This window comes from Alosa alosa, chromosome 2, assembly GCF_017589495.1.
Source record: "Alosa alosa isolate M-15738 ecotype Scorff River chromosome 2, AALO_Geno_1.1, whole genome shotgun sequence".
Lineage (NCBI taxonomy): Eukaryota > Metazoa > Chordata > Actinopteri > Clupeiformes > Clupeidae > Alosa > Alosa alosa.
In genome coordinates, this window is record NC_063190.1 from 32,275,039 (window position 1) to 32,290,038 (window position 15,000).

The 15,000-nt window shown below is 51.0% G+C and overlaps 1 protein-coding gene across 1 annotated transcript in view; it reads left to right on the plus strand.

Annotated features, from left to right (window-relative positions):
• The window catches only part of LOC125285304 (neural cell adhesion molecule 1-like), a 261,204-nt gene that overhangs the window by 4,770 nt on the left and 241,434 nt on the right, over positions 1-15,000 (plus strand).

A 15,000-nucleotide genomic window follows, 5' to 3' on the forward strand; every position in this document is an offset into this window, starting at 1 on the left:
AAGGAGCTCAGTGACCCTCCACCCCACTGGCAACTGTCAGAGATGGGTGTGGCGGTCACTGCTGCTCATATTCAGCAGACTTCATCAGTGACCTGTGTGTCTGCAGCTGGTCAGAGGAAGAACAACAGACCGGCTGAGATTGAATTTGCGCAGCAAAATGAGATTCTCTTCTGTACACACACACACACACACACACACACACACACACACACACACAGACCCATTTGGAGAAATTGACTGACTGAACTGTACGAGTGCTGTGCAAGGAGCCCTGCAGCAGAGAGGGGCTTGTCTCCTGGTCTCTGCCCCTGGTCTGAGGCGCCGTGCTCAGTGCCCATGAATGGAGCGCGAGGATGAGCATGAATAAGAAATGCATTTATGTTGTGACAGACGGAGCACACAAGTCCTCCACTGTACAGCTCTGAATGAGACTCATTTCCGTGGCAACATACAGTGAAGAATGAGAATCAGCAAGCAAGCCAGAGATGGGACATCTCCTCTGTGTGTGTGTGTGTGTGTGTGTGTGTGTGTGTGTGTGTGTGTGTGTGTGTGTGTCTGAGGAGTCCAGCAGCCGTTTGTGCTGTTTGTTTTATGTTGTTTGTCGTGTCTGAGTTGAACTGCTTGATAAAGCCGGGTCGTCTGTGCATATTAATTTCCCCATGAATGAGGACTGGGGCGGGTGTGTGTGTGTGTGTGTGTGTGTGTGTGTGTGTGTGTGTGTGTGTGTGTGTGTGTGTGTGAGAGCACCAAAGATGTCCTATTCAGAGCGGGAAGGAAAAAACAGAAGAAAAAAAAAAAGGGGACCCCGGCCCCCACCCCTGCCCACCCCCTCCCCCCCACCCCTCGTCCCCAGCGTCACCATGTTCCATATCTCTACCCAGCACACAAAACAACCCCCCCACCCCACCCCCCTGCCCCCCCGCCCTCTCCCAAGGATTCCCCCTTTGTGGGCTGGAAGGCTCTGCTGAGGTCTGGCCCCCTGAGCCAGTGCAACCGCCTGCACGTACATCCATGTTCCATATCTCTACTAGCACACAAAACAACCAGCCACCCCCAATGCTTCTCTCTCCCTCCCTCTTTATCTCCCTCCCTTTCTTTCTCTCTTCGCCATCCCCCCATCCCACTCTCGCTCCTACCCCTGCCCCTCCCCCTGCGTTGGGGGTACTTCACGAGCTTCTACCCCTTTGTCCTCCATGTCTGGGGAGTGACTCATCAGGCTGGGCTGTCATGGCGACCAGTGGCCGTTAACGGAGGGCTAAGGGCTGAGCTCCTCACGTGGGATTGGCTGGTTGCTCATTCTCTAGGCTCCTGATTGGCCGTGGGCTGGTTCTGAATGGCTAGCATAGCGAGTCAGAATAGGTGAGTCATCAACCTGGTGGTGAATTGGGTGCCACTCACATTGACCCCCCGGCAGCGGAGACAAAGCACTTCCACCCAGTGGCTGCAGCTCCTGACTCAGACTGACCAGCGCCACATCTGGACCTCCCATGGGGCCATAAGGCCCGAGGGGTTCTGCATTATAAGGCCCATGGGGTTCTGCATTATAAGGCCCGAGGGGTTCTGGCGCATGTGTTCCGCGAGGGTTCTGGCGCATGTGTTTTCCGCAAGGGTTCTGGCGCATGTGTTCCGCGAGGGTTCTGGCGCATGTGTTCCGTGAGGGTTCTGGTGTATGTGTTCTGTGGTGTTCTCCTGAAGTGCTGTAATGGGAGAGGAGGTCCCTCCTCATCCTGCACCAGTCCTCTTGGTCCCCTCCAATCCTGTGGAGTCTCACATGGTGCCAGGTCAGCGATGGTGCCCACTGCCCTCTGGGTGCCCTTGGGGCGAGGTGAGGTGAGGGCTGAAGGCATCCGCTCTGAAGCTCTGCCCCTTCCTCCTCCTCCACCCCCCTCTGACTCCATCTGGGCCTCATTCAGTCCTGAAGCTCAACTCCCTTTTCAATCTCCATGCTGCATCTCTCTCTCTCTCTCTCTCTCTCTCTCTCTCTCTCTCTCTCTCTCTTTCTCTCTCTCCCTCTGTCTCTCAGCGCTAAAGCTGGAGTTTGGGCTCGCTGTGAAGCTCAACTCCCTCTTCAATCTCCATACTGCATATAGTCTCTCTCTCTCTCTTTTTCTCTTTCTTTCTCTCTCTTTCTTTCTCTCTCCCTCCCTCTCTCAGTGCTAAAGCTGGAGTATGGAGTTGGAGTGTTTGCTGTGGAGCTCAACTCCCTCCTCAATCTCCATGCTGCCTCTGGAACCTCTGTCTCAGTGCAGCGCCTCGTTCAGCCCTCCTGCTCATAGCTCCCTCACAGGCCCGGGACAGATGGAGAGGTCTGGGGTGGGGTGGGGGTGGGGGGGGGGGAAGTGGTGCAATGTCTCCGCGGTGTGAATTCCTCCCATAATGGCGGTCAGAAGGAAGAAGGTGTCACATAGCGATGGAATTTTCCGCTCGGAGCGCAGAGGAGCGAGCACATGAATGAATGAATGAGTGGGGGAGACGCAGATGGTTTTAACATCTCCTCCTCCTCCTCCTCCTCCTCCTCCAGCGGAGCGGCGGGTGAAAACCACAGGCGAGCTTGCAGCGCAGCGGGCGAACCGTGTGTCTGCCTGCATACCTGCTCCCGCACTATGACTCTCCACTGTCCAGCACACACGTCTGCATTTCACATAGAGATGCAACACACACGCCTGCATTTCACATAGAGACGCAACACACACGCCTGCATTTCACATAGAGACGCCTGCATTTCACATAGAGACGCAACACACACGCCTGCATTTCACATAGACAGACGCAACACACACGCCTGCATTTCACATAGAGACGCAACACACACGCTTGCATTTCACATAGAGACGCAACACACACGCCTGAATTTCACCTAGACACGCAACACACAGCGAGGCCCATGACTCTCCACTGTCCAGCACACACGTCTGCATTTCACATAGAGACGCAACACACACGCCTGCATTTCACATAGAGACGCAACACACAGCCAGGCTCATGACTCTCCACTGTCCAACACACACAAAGATCTCAGAGATTGGGGGGGTCAGATGGTGCTGGCTCAGAGCTGAGTAATGGATCAGGAAGCAGAGTGGAGCTGGTTTAAGAGCTGAGTAACCGGGTGGGAGTGGTGCTGGTTTAAGAGTTAAGTTACAGGGTAAGAGTGGAGCTGGTTTAGAGTTGAGTATTAAAGTGGAATGGAGCTGGTTTAGGTTGAGTATTAAAGTGGGTGGACCCTGGTTTAGTTGAGTAATGCAAAATTAAGGTGGAGCTGGTTTAAATTGGGTGGACCTGGAAGTTGAGTTTCAAATTGGGTGGAGGTTTTGAGTTGATATTAAAAGTGGGTGGAGCTGGTTTAGAAATACTCAACTCTAGAAATAATCCTCCTAACTACTCAACCTCCTGCTTTAATAAGTGGGTGGACCTGGTATTAAAGTGGAGCTGGTTTAGAGTTGAGTATTAAAGTGGGTGGAGCTGGTTTAGAGTTGAGTATTAAAGTGGGTGGACCTGGTTTAGAGTTGAGTATTAAAGTGGGTGGAGCTGGTTTAGAGTTGAGTATTAAAGTGGGTGGACCTGGTTTAGAGTTGAGTATTAAAGTGGGTGGAGCTGGTTTAGAATTGAGTATTAAAGTGGGTGGACCTGGTTTAGAGTTGAGTGCTGGGGTGGGAGTGGGTTGAGTGCTGGGGTGGGAGTGGGTTGAGTGCTGGGGTGGGAGTGGGTTGAGTGCTGGGGTGGGAGTGGGTTAAGTGCTGGGGTGGGGGTGGGTTGAGTGCTGGGGTGGGAGTGGGTTAAGTGCTGGGGTGGGAGTGGGTTGAGTGCTGGGGTGGGAGTGGAGCTGGTTTAGAGAGTTGAGTGCTGGGGTGGGAGTGGGTTGAGTGCTGGGGTGGGAGTGGGTTGAGTGCTGGGGTGGGAGTGGGTTGAGTGCTGGGGTGGGAGTGGAGCTGGTTTAGAGTTGAGTGCTGGGGTGGGAGTGGAGCTGGTGTCATGTGGCTGAGCTCCAGTGTAGGGCTGATGGTGCCGTCTCCACAGACTGCCTCTATATTTCAGTCGCACTGTAATTTTAATGGGGCTGCGCCAGATGGGGAACCAGTGAACTGGATCAGATGGAGCAGCTTCCTCCTCCAGTCCCCTCTGCAGGGTACAGCCATGTGTTTGTGTGTTTGTGTGTGTGTTTGTGTGTGTGTGTGTGTGTGTGTATGTGTGTGTGTTTGTGTGTATGTATGTGTGTGTGTGTATGTGTGTGTTTGTGTGTGTGTTTGTGTGTGTATGTGTGTGTGTGTGTGTGTGTATGTGTGTGTGTGTGTGTGTGTTTGTGTGTGTGTGTGTGTGTTTGTGTGTGTGTGTGTGTGTGTGTGTGTGTGTGTGTGTGGTCCAGGTTTTGCCGAGCGAGGGAAAAGAGACAGGTGTCCAATCTCAACTATCACAACCTGGTTTGAATTGACAAAAGACGGGTTGAACATAACACAAGGCAGAGTTCGTCCAGCCCTGGTCACTGGTTTGAAAGTAGTGGTACATTTTGGGCAGTTCTGGTCCAGCTCTGCTCCTGATCTCATGCGGATTTGGCCCAGACGTGGCCCAGATGTGGCTGGAGTGTGTGTGTGTTTACTGCAGAGGTTGCCCCAGAGTAAGCGCTTTTGTACACAGCGTGCGGTACTTCCATTTGCTTGCGGTGCCGCTCCACTGAGAGCTGGAGCTGAGGGGCCAGAATGTGCATCTGATCCGGGAAGCCCAGCCTGCACTGCTGCTGCTGCTGCTGCTGCTGCTGCTACGGGCGCTGATGATTTAACCACCCTAATAAATCACCTTTATGAAATTCTCCAGCGCCGGGCGCTGAAGGCCCGCCGTGCCATGGTGCCGCCCGACCCAACCCGACCCAACCCTCACCCCAGTCCCGCTCTGGGAGGGGAGACGCTTATTTATTGGGGTTAAGCACTGGAGGAGTCTTTCAGAGACACTGGCAGTCTGCTGCCTACACTCCAACACACACACACACACACACACACACACACACACACACACACACACAAGCACACATGCATGGACAAACACACACACACACACACACAATCACAGACACCAGAGACAGAGGCGAGACAAAGGCCCATAGGGGGCTGTGTGTGTGTGTGTGTGTTTGCGTGTGTGTGGAGGAAGGGCAGTGGCACCCCGGTGGAGGTGATTGTTCTCCGTCTCTTGTGTGTGTGTGTGTGTGTGTGTGTGTGTGTGTGTGTGTGTGTGTGCTCTTGGTGACGAAGCGTCTCAGTGAATAGGCAACAGTGGCGGCAGAGCTCTTTGTGCGTCTCCAATATTGCCCAGTGGAACAAGCTCCCACACACACACATACGCACACACACACATATGCACACACACACACACACACACACACACACACACACACACACACACACATATGCACACACATAAGCACACACACACACACACACACACACACACACATGCACACACACACATATGCACACACATAAGCACACACACACACACACACACACACACATACACACACACACACACACACACATACACACAAATATATACACAAACACACACACACCCCAAGCTCATCTCTACTACTAGCATAAACCTTTTGTGTCGGTGCAAGGGGCCCCACCCCACCCTGCCGTGATCTTCCCCGGCTCCTGCACCACTCCCTGGGGCAGCTGGGCCACCAGCAGGCTGGATAGGGACACACTCACGACACACACACACTCACGACACACACACACACACACACACACTCACACACACACACACACACACACACACCAGCAGGCTGGATAGGGACACACTCACGGGGGACAGCCTCCAGTGTGGGAGGGTGGGACAGCGGCATCAGGCATGCATGTGTGTGTTGTTAATATTTCATAGAAGATATATGGAGTAAATTAGCCTTTGATTTTATAATATTTCAAACGTAGATGGAGGGTGAATATTAATGTATTATTGGTGTTTATTGTATTAATAATAGATTGCTCAGATGGATCGCATGCATGTTGAAAAGCAGCCCTTTTCCGAAGCAGATAGTAATATATTCTGTGCGAAATGCAGAATATTCAGAGTTGTGTAACATGCCAAAAGCAGTGGTGTGGCAGCCTGTTTACCATCATTTCTTAAGACCTGTGAGGGGAAGATTAAAGGCCACTCAGACGAGTTTTATATTTAGGTGAAAGACACACATACACACACACACACACACACACACACACACACACACACACACACTGCTGTACTGTCATTGCCATTTCTGTCTGCAGCCTAGAGGAGGCAGTGGGAAAATATGTTGCAGTATTATCATTTGAAATATGTGACGTTTTTTAAAATATGGGATCATTGTAAGTCGACATCCTTAAGCTCCTGGTGAATAATCCAACATTGGTGAATTATTCATGAGCGGAACTCCACAGACACACCCCCGTGCCCCTCCCCCATCGCCGTGGAGACCTGTCATGCTGGGAGACATTAAGCGCGCTAAATGAGCCGTGTGCATTGGCCCAGACAGGAGCCCAGGCTCCATATGCGCAACCACACACACACACACACACACACACACACACACACACACACACACACACACACAGACACAGACACACACACACACACACACACTCACACACACACACACACACGTGGAAATCTGAGCTGAGCATATGTCTGGCTAGTGGGCCTAGGCTAGTTAAGGCTAGTTAGGGTGAAATGCTCTGGACCTGGGCTAGTTAAGGCTAGTTTACGCTAGTTAAGGAATTGTGTTGTTTTAAGGGGCTAGATAAGGCTAGTTTGGGTGAAATGCAGTTAAGCCTAATTAAGGAATTGTGTTGTTGAAATGGGCTAGTTAGGGAATTGTGTTGTTGAAATGGGCTAGTTAGGGCTAGTTAGGGAATTGTGTTGTTGAAATAGGCTAGTTAGGGCTAGTTAGGTAATTGTGATGTTTTAATGGGCTAGTTAAGAGAGTGTGTTGTTGATATAGCTGAAATGGAAAATAATGGAACAATGAAACAGTGATTATTTCTCTCATAATGAACTCTGCCAGATGATTCTGTGAAACCGTGACATCTCGATTCTCAGTGGGCTTCAGTGTGTGTGTGTGTGTGTTATGTTTGGATGGGTGTGTTGATGAAATTAGTCTCCAGCCCCCAACCCTCCACCGTGTCCATAGTTCACAGAAGAGGGAGTGAATGTAGGAGTGCATTTTCAGTTACATCTGACTGCTCAAGGCTGCTTCATTCTAATGGTGTTTACTCTCAGCATGGTCGGTCCCCTATGCTCAGAGAGTCTACACACACACACACACACACACACACACACACACACACACACACACACACACACACACACCCTAACACTCACTATACACTATTAGGACTGCACTTATGCACTAGAGGGGCAGCCCGTGGCCTACTGGTTAGCGCTTCGGACTTCTAACCGGAGGGTTGCCGGTTCGAATCCCGACCAGTAGGCACGGCTGAAGTGCCCTTGAGCAAGGCACCTAACCCCTCACTGCTCCCCGAGCGCCGCTGTTGTTGCAGGCAGCTTACTGTGTCGGGATTAGTGTGTGCTTCACCTCACTGCGTGTTCAATGTGTGCTGAGTGTGTTTCACTAATTCACGGATTGGGATAAATGCAAATTTCCCTCACAGGATCAAAAGAGTATATATACTTATACACTATAAACCCAGGCCCACTGAGTAGGTGTGCACTCGAGATGAGAGGAGAGGAGGAGAAGAGAGAGGAGGAGAGAAAAGAGGAGAGGAGAGGAGGAGAAGAGAGAGGAGGAGAGGACAGGACAATGTGAATGAAAGGAGGAAGAGAGGAGAGGAAGAGAGGACTGAATGAAAGGAGGAAGAGAGTGGAGGTAGTTTGATTGACATGTGTCACATCACTTCACTGCCTGATCTGCCTCGTCTGCAGGAGCCAGGAGGCAGCTTCCTCTTCACACACTCTTAATCTTATTATCATATTTGTGTCATCATTCACACACACACACACACACACATACACACACACACACACACACACACTGAGCATCAGTAGATGATGTTCAAAGCTGTCTTGTTCAATATGGCCCCATCAAACTGGGAATTAAACAAACATGCCTCATAAATGCCCTCATACACACACACACACACACACACACACACACACACACACACACACACACACACACTGAGCTATCTCTAGAACCCATATGCTTCCCCTCTCCATCAGTATGTGTGATAGGCTACTGCATGAGGCCTCATGTCTCAGCTGAGCCTGGTGTGGGGCATTGCTCAGTGGAGTCATGGCCACATTAGCTGCTATTGCACACGCTGAGGGAAGGGTGCTGTGGAGCAGATAGTGGCTCACTGTGACGCGGATCACAGCCGCATGTGGGCCAAAGGTGGGCCGGATCCGGCCCCAGTGCGTTCCTCCGGGGCAGGTGAATCCTGCCGACGTAGCAGAGCTGCAGGAGGTGTGCGTTAGCAACAGGGGGCCCTGGGAGCCCTTGATGGAGGAGTATTATGGGATGGAGGACAGCAGGTGCCCTGACCTGGGTTGCCGTGGAGCCTTGAGTGGAGCTGCTAAGCATTTAATTTCATGTCCGCATCCCATTTGGCCGTCCCTGTGGAGAGAGCCGCAGCGCGAGATAACCCTGACATTTGATTTGCTGCTCGCGCAAAACGACAACAAGAGACACTCACAGGCCAGGACAGGAAGTGAGCGAGAGAGAGAGAGAGAGAGAGAGAGAGAGAAGAGAAGAGGGGAAACAGAGAGAGAGAGAGTGAGTGAGGAGGGAGAAAAGAGGGGAGGGAGAGAGAGAAGAGAGAGAGAGAGGGGAGAGTGAGAGGGAGAGAGAGAAGAGAGGGAAAGGACAGAGGGAGAGAGAGAGGAGGAAGAAAAGAGGGGATAGAGAGAGAGAGAGGGGGGGAAGAAAAGAGGAGAGAGAGAGAGAGAGAGAGAGAGAGAAAGAGAGAGAGAATAAGAGACTGAGGAGTTTATTTTTCCCCACGGCCATTTTCTGAACACGGCCTCTTTGTTTTAGTGACTTAATCATTCCCCTCTCTGCAAACAGCGGAGGAGAGGAGAGAGATGGTGAAGAGTGTGCGCTTTATGAGGAGGGTGACGACAGTGAGGATGAGGAAGATTATGATAGTGAGGAGGATGAGGATGATGATGTTGAGAGTGAGACTATAGAGATGAGATCCGTGGGAATTGAAATCTGATTGTATATTTCAACCTCTCTCTCTGTGTGTGTGTGTGTGTGTGTGTGTGTGTGTGTGTGTGTGCTCATACCTATAGAGCATTAGCAGAAGTCGTAAGTAACTGTGTGACTGAGGTCGAGGAGGTTGTCCAGATTAAGAGAGCGTAGAGGTGATGACCTGGGAAAACGGAGAAATCTGGGTCATGGTCACCCCATTAATCTGCAGCTCAGAGAACACACACACACACACACACACACACACACACACACACATACACACATATACAGAGAGAGAGAGCTCTGAGCACACTCCTGCCTGTCTTTTCACTCTCACTTCTATTTCTTGCTCTCTCTCTTGCTCTCTCCCTCTTGTCTTTTCTCTGTTTTCACTCTTCCTCTCTCTCTTCTCCCTCGCTCTCTCTCTCTCTTCTCCCTCTCTCTCTCTCTCTCTCTCTGTCCTCCCTCGCTCTATCTCTCTTCACTCATGCCCCACTACCGTTTCACTCGCTATTGTGTTTCTGGACACAATAAAAAAACAGACAGAGATATAGACAGCGAGAGAGGGAGGCAGGGAGAGAGAGAGGCAGGGAGAGAGGGAGAGAGGCGGGGGGGTGGGAGAGAGAGAGAGAGGGAGGAAGCAAGGTTGGGAGAGAGAGATAGAAAGGGAGGCATGGAGAGAGAGAGAGAGAGAGAGAGTAAAAGCTGTGGACAGGCGTGATCTCTCCCCTTTTGGTGAGGTTACAGCTTTAAGTGATTAGGAGTAAAAATAGCTGCAGAGCTGCTACTGCACAGTGTGTGTGTGTGTGTGTGCATGTGTCTGTGTGTGTGTGTGTGTGTGTGTGTGTGTGTGTGTGTGTGTGTGTGTGTGTGTGTGTGTGTGTGTGTGTTGCTTAGGAAAAGAACATCTGACCTCTCTTCATTCAACCCAAAATAAAAACACATACAAACACAGAGCATTGGTCCCAGGTAGTTAGCACCAGGTGAGCTAGCAGTCAGTGAGTTAGCATGAAGTATGGCCAGGCCTAAGCCAGTTTGGCATGGTGGGCTATAGTAGACATTGGGCATGTTGGAGCCAATCAGACCTGGTCTACTTATGGAGACTCCAGTCCTGGGCCAATCAGAGAGCTGCTCTTCTGACTGAGAATCCGCTACTGGGCCAATCAAACCTGCTCTGTTTTAAAGACAGAAACAGCCTGTCCCTCTAAACCCTTCTGTCTGAGGTGCCCCTGGCCCCAGTCTGGAGACGAGCACAGTGATAATTATGTCCCCCGTGCGAGGACCACGCCCCGTGCAGGCAGCGCAAGCATATTGCCTTCTTTAGCTATTTAGCACCGAGAGCCGAATCTCCACTGCAATTAGCCTCCGATGCTAACGACGCAATTTAATGGCCCCAATTATGCCACGCTGTGTGAATAAGTGTTTTGGTCACGAAGACGGAGGGGAAAAAAACAGCTTTGTTGAAAACAAAGCCCTTAAAATAGACTGAAATTGATGGTAATCTTCTGTGCAAACACCCTTCAGCCCATAACCGTGGCAGGAAGCCTTTTCCCCATAACTCCTTGCATCGGTTTATTAGATGGCCAACTCCCCAATTATCCCCAAATGCATGCAGAAATCTGCAAAATATTCCCGTAAAGTCTATTTCACAGTACTATTAGCTGGACTTTGCTCTTGAGGTATGTTTTGGTGCTAACGCCAGTAGTGATTTGGGGGCAGATGCTGAACGTTTGGCAAGTTTAACTGCATTAAGTGAAAAGACTGAAGACTTGAAGGCATTAGAGTGGGTTTAGGTTGAGCTGTCATGGGAGAGACTAGCATAAACAACAGTGCCTCCCGGCTAACTAGCATGTAGAGGGCAGATGGAAGAGGGTGTATGCTGTATGTACAGGGATTTAAAATAGAGGAGAATACCAATGCAACGTGATGTACCTTACACCGTACCTTATGCAATTCATATTGATTAGATTATACAATATGTGTGTGGAGGTGTTCGATACCACTTCCCTGTGTGTGTGTGTGTGTGTGTGTGTTAAGCGTCTGGTGTGTGTGGGGGTGAGTGTGTGTGAGAGTGTGTGTGTTTGTGTGAAGGACGTAAGAAGGAAGTGGAAAAGCTCTTTCTCTTGTGAGTTGTGAGCATAAGGTAGACTAGCATCCCAAAAGACAACTGAAAGCACACCCAGCCCTCTCTCTCTCTATCTATAGCACTGTTGCCCATGTGAAACCTCCTATAGATGGGCCAGTTCTGGGTTTCAGTACGGGAAAGGCAGCTAAAATAGCCTTGCCTTTAAAACGGAGAGAGAGAGAGAGAGAGAGAGAGAGAGAGAGAGAGAGAGAGAGAGAGAGAGAGAGAGAGAGAGAGAGAGAGAGAGAGAGAGAGAGAGAGAGAGAGAGAGAGAGAGACAGAGAGAGAGAGAGACAGACACAACATTTTTGGCCAGGGCTGGTGGAGCCTCGGTTGCCTAGGGAATGTGAGCTCTGCTCTGCTCTGGGACCGCTGGAGCATCTCTGCTATGGTCCTGCTAAGCCAAATCTATTAGTATTGACAACTATTTAAAGGCATGGCCCTAAGGCAGGGGCAGATGGCTTTAGAGGGCTATACAGGCCCAGGGGAGTGTGTGTGTGCTTTGGGTAAGGGGCAGATGGTGAGTGGTGGCACTGGTGGGCCCAGTGTCTTTATTGCAGTCACAGGGAGGGCTTCCTCCCGCCAAAATAAAAGACCCCCCTGGCCAGCTTCCATCTGAGATTAGGCACAGTGAGTGTAACAGTGAGTCAGCCAGCACAAGATTATTCCAGCATGTCTCATGATTAAATCAATCATACACACACTTACTCACTGACACATACACACACACACACACACACACACGACAAAACAAACAAGACAGGGACATGTCACCAGGGACCCTGGGCTGATGAGAGTCTGCTACTGTTTAAAAGTTCACTATCTGGGTTTGAGTCATGGAGATGTGTTGCTAGATCTTTGTTTGTCTCCCTGCTCTAAGCTAACCTGTCTCCCTGCTGTAAGCTAACCTGTCTCCCTGCTCTGAGCTAACCTGTCTCCCTGCTCTAAGCTAGCCTGTCTCCCTGCTCTGAGCTGGCCTGTCTCCCTGACCTGTGTCTGTGCTCTAAGGTGACCTGTCTCCCTGCTCTAAGGTGACCTGTCTCCCTGCTCTCTCACCTGTCTGTCTGCCGGCTCTAAGAGCCCTCTCCGCTCCCATTCATCATGCTGCCATGCTTGCTCTGCCATGCTTGCTCTGCCATGCTTGCTCTGGGTAAATTAGACCCAATATCGCTGGCTGCTTTGGAGAAGGACACACGGTTGCCCGGGGCAACGGAGTGACCGTCCATGAGTAAACTATGGCGAGGGAGCCGGTGGGAAAGGGTTTGTGTCTGGCCCATCATCACAGAACTGGTGGGAGTGGGTTTGTTTGGGGCCGAGCGTCTCTGAGCCTTGCAATGCCAGTGTGAATGGGATAGTGTCCAGCCAAGCCTATGGGTCTGTGGAATGCTTGTTTCGGCTGGGGCCTCGCCAGCACAGAGGGATTGGGAGGATGCGGGTGGATGGAGAGTCCGTTCTGGTCCAGTCTCGGGGCTCTGGGCTCATTAGTGGAGCGGACCTCCATTGTTCTGGGCTTAATGAGCAACAAGGTCGCCCCGGGGGAACAACAAAGTCACACAGCGACAAACACACACACACACACACACACACACACAGCGACAAACACACACACACACACACACACACACACACACACATATCTCATCCCTATGATATTCACACACATCTCCTCTCGAGTATAATGTCTCTTATTCTAGGGGCAACACACCCACACACACACACACACACACACACACACACACACACACACACACACACCGTATCTGGAGGATAATGTGTCTCCTCGTCCAGGGTTGAGTGTAATATTGCTCTGTGCTGCTCTTCATAATGCTGTGTGTGTGTGTGTGTGTGTGTCTGTGTGTGTGTGTGTGTGTGCGGGTGACGGCTGATGAAGGGTTCTCCCAGGCTGGGCCGGGCGTCCCCCTCTCGCTCCTCATCTGCCCTCCCCTCCCGCCCTCTGCCCCGTTCTGCCCTCATTACTCTGATTGGGAGGGACAGTCTCTGGACACCCGTTTGCCTGGAAGAGGCAGAAAAGGGCTTTAATTAGTCCCCTCTCTTCCCACCATGCCGCTCCACTGTCCTCTTCTGAGACCTCAGTGTCTGTCCTCAATCATCCCTCCTCACTCCTGAGTCCTCACTTATTAGTGTGTGTCCTCAGTCATCAGTTTCTGTCCTCAATCGCCCCTCTTCACTCATCAGTGTCTGTCCTCAATCATCCCTCCGCACTCCTGAGTCCTCACTTATTAGTGTGTGTCCTCAGTCATCAGCAGGGATGGATTACTGTACGGGCCTACCGGGCCCAGGGGCAGGGGGCCCTGAAGCCCAAGCTTTTGCATGGAATCATTGCCTCAATATCAGGCTGTAGGCTATGAATCTGATTGAATGTAGTATTGGCCATCCCCAAACTGCACCAGAATACAGGAAATCACATCAAACAAATTAAACATTTTCTGGGGGAGGACCCCCAACCTCCCCCTCCCACATAGGACAATTAGTGGGGGCCCCTTAATACATCTGGGCCCAGGGGCCCGAAAGTTCCTAATCCGTCCATGGTCATCAGTGTGTGCCCTTAGTCATCCCTCCTCAGTCCTGTGTCCTCACTTATTAGTGTGTGTCCTCAGTCATCAGTGTGTGTCCTTAGTCATCCCTCCTCACTCCTGTGTCCTCACTTATTTGTGTGTGTCCTCATTCATGCTCCTCACTTATGAGTGTGTGTCCTTAGTCATCTGTCCTATTTCCTGAGTCCTCACTTATCAGTCTCTGTCTTCACTCGTCTGTCTGTCTTTCATCCATCCTGACTGTCCTGTCCCCAGTCTTCAGTCGTCCATCTTCCCCTGAGTCCTATGCTGTGTTTCCTGTGTCCAATGCTGTGTTTCCTGTGTCCTCCTGAGTCCTATGCGGTGTTTCCTGAGTCCTATGCGGTGTTTCCTGAGTCCTATGCGGTGTTTCCTGAGTCCTATGCGGTGTTTCCTGAGTCCTATGCGGTGTTTCCTGAGTCCTATGCGGTGTTTCCTGAGTCCTATGCTGTGTTTCCTGAGTCCTATGCTGTGTTTCCTGTGTCCTATGCTGTGTTTCCTGTGTCCTATGCTGTGTTTCCTGTGTCCTATGCTGTGTTTCCTGTGTCCTATGCTGTGTCCTCCTGTGTCCTATGCTGTGTTTCCTGAGTCCTATGCTGTGTGTCCTATGTCCTATTCTGTGTCCTCCTGTGTCCTATGCTGTGTTTCCTGAGCCCTTGCAGCTCTGCAGTGAAGCCCCCTACTGATGTTCCCCAGCTAGTTTGGAGCGGGGACCATCGAGAGGATAGAGAATATCGAGCTTAAAAAGCATTCCTCCTCTCCCTCTCCCTCTCCCTCTCCCCCTCCCTCCCCTCGCTCCTTCAAGTGCTTGTCTGTTCTGCTGAACACATCGATCCTGACGCTCTGTGGATGATCTGCTTTTCTCTGTCGCCTCCAAAGCGCTGTAAAGAGACTTGCTTACTTGGTTGCATTTTACCTTTTGGCTGCCTTGAACAGGTATTGAGCAAAAGACAGACATGGTGTATGTGTGTGTGTGTGTGTGGGGGGCCTGAAGCTTCTTTCTCACTCAATAGTCGTTGATGCATTTCAGTGCATGTGTAAGGCATTCAGAATGCTGAATAGGGCTGGGATGAAGAATCTGCAAGGAAATAAAAAAAAAAACATAAAAAAGTCAAAGGGAGGGAAGTGTG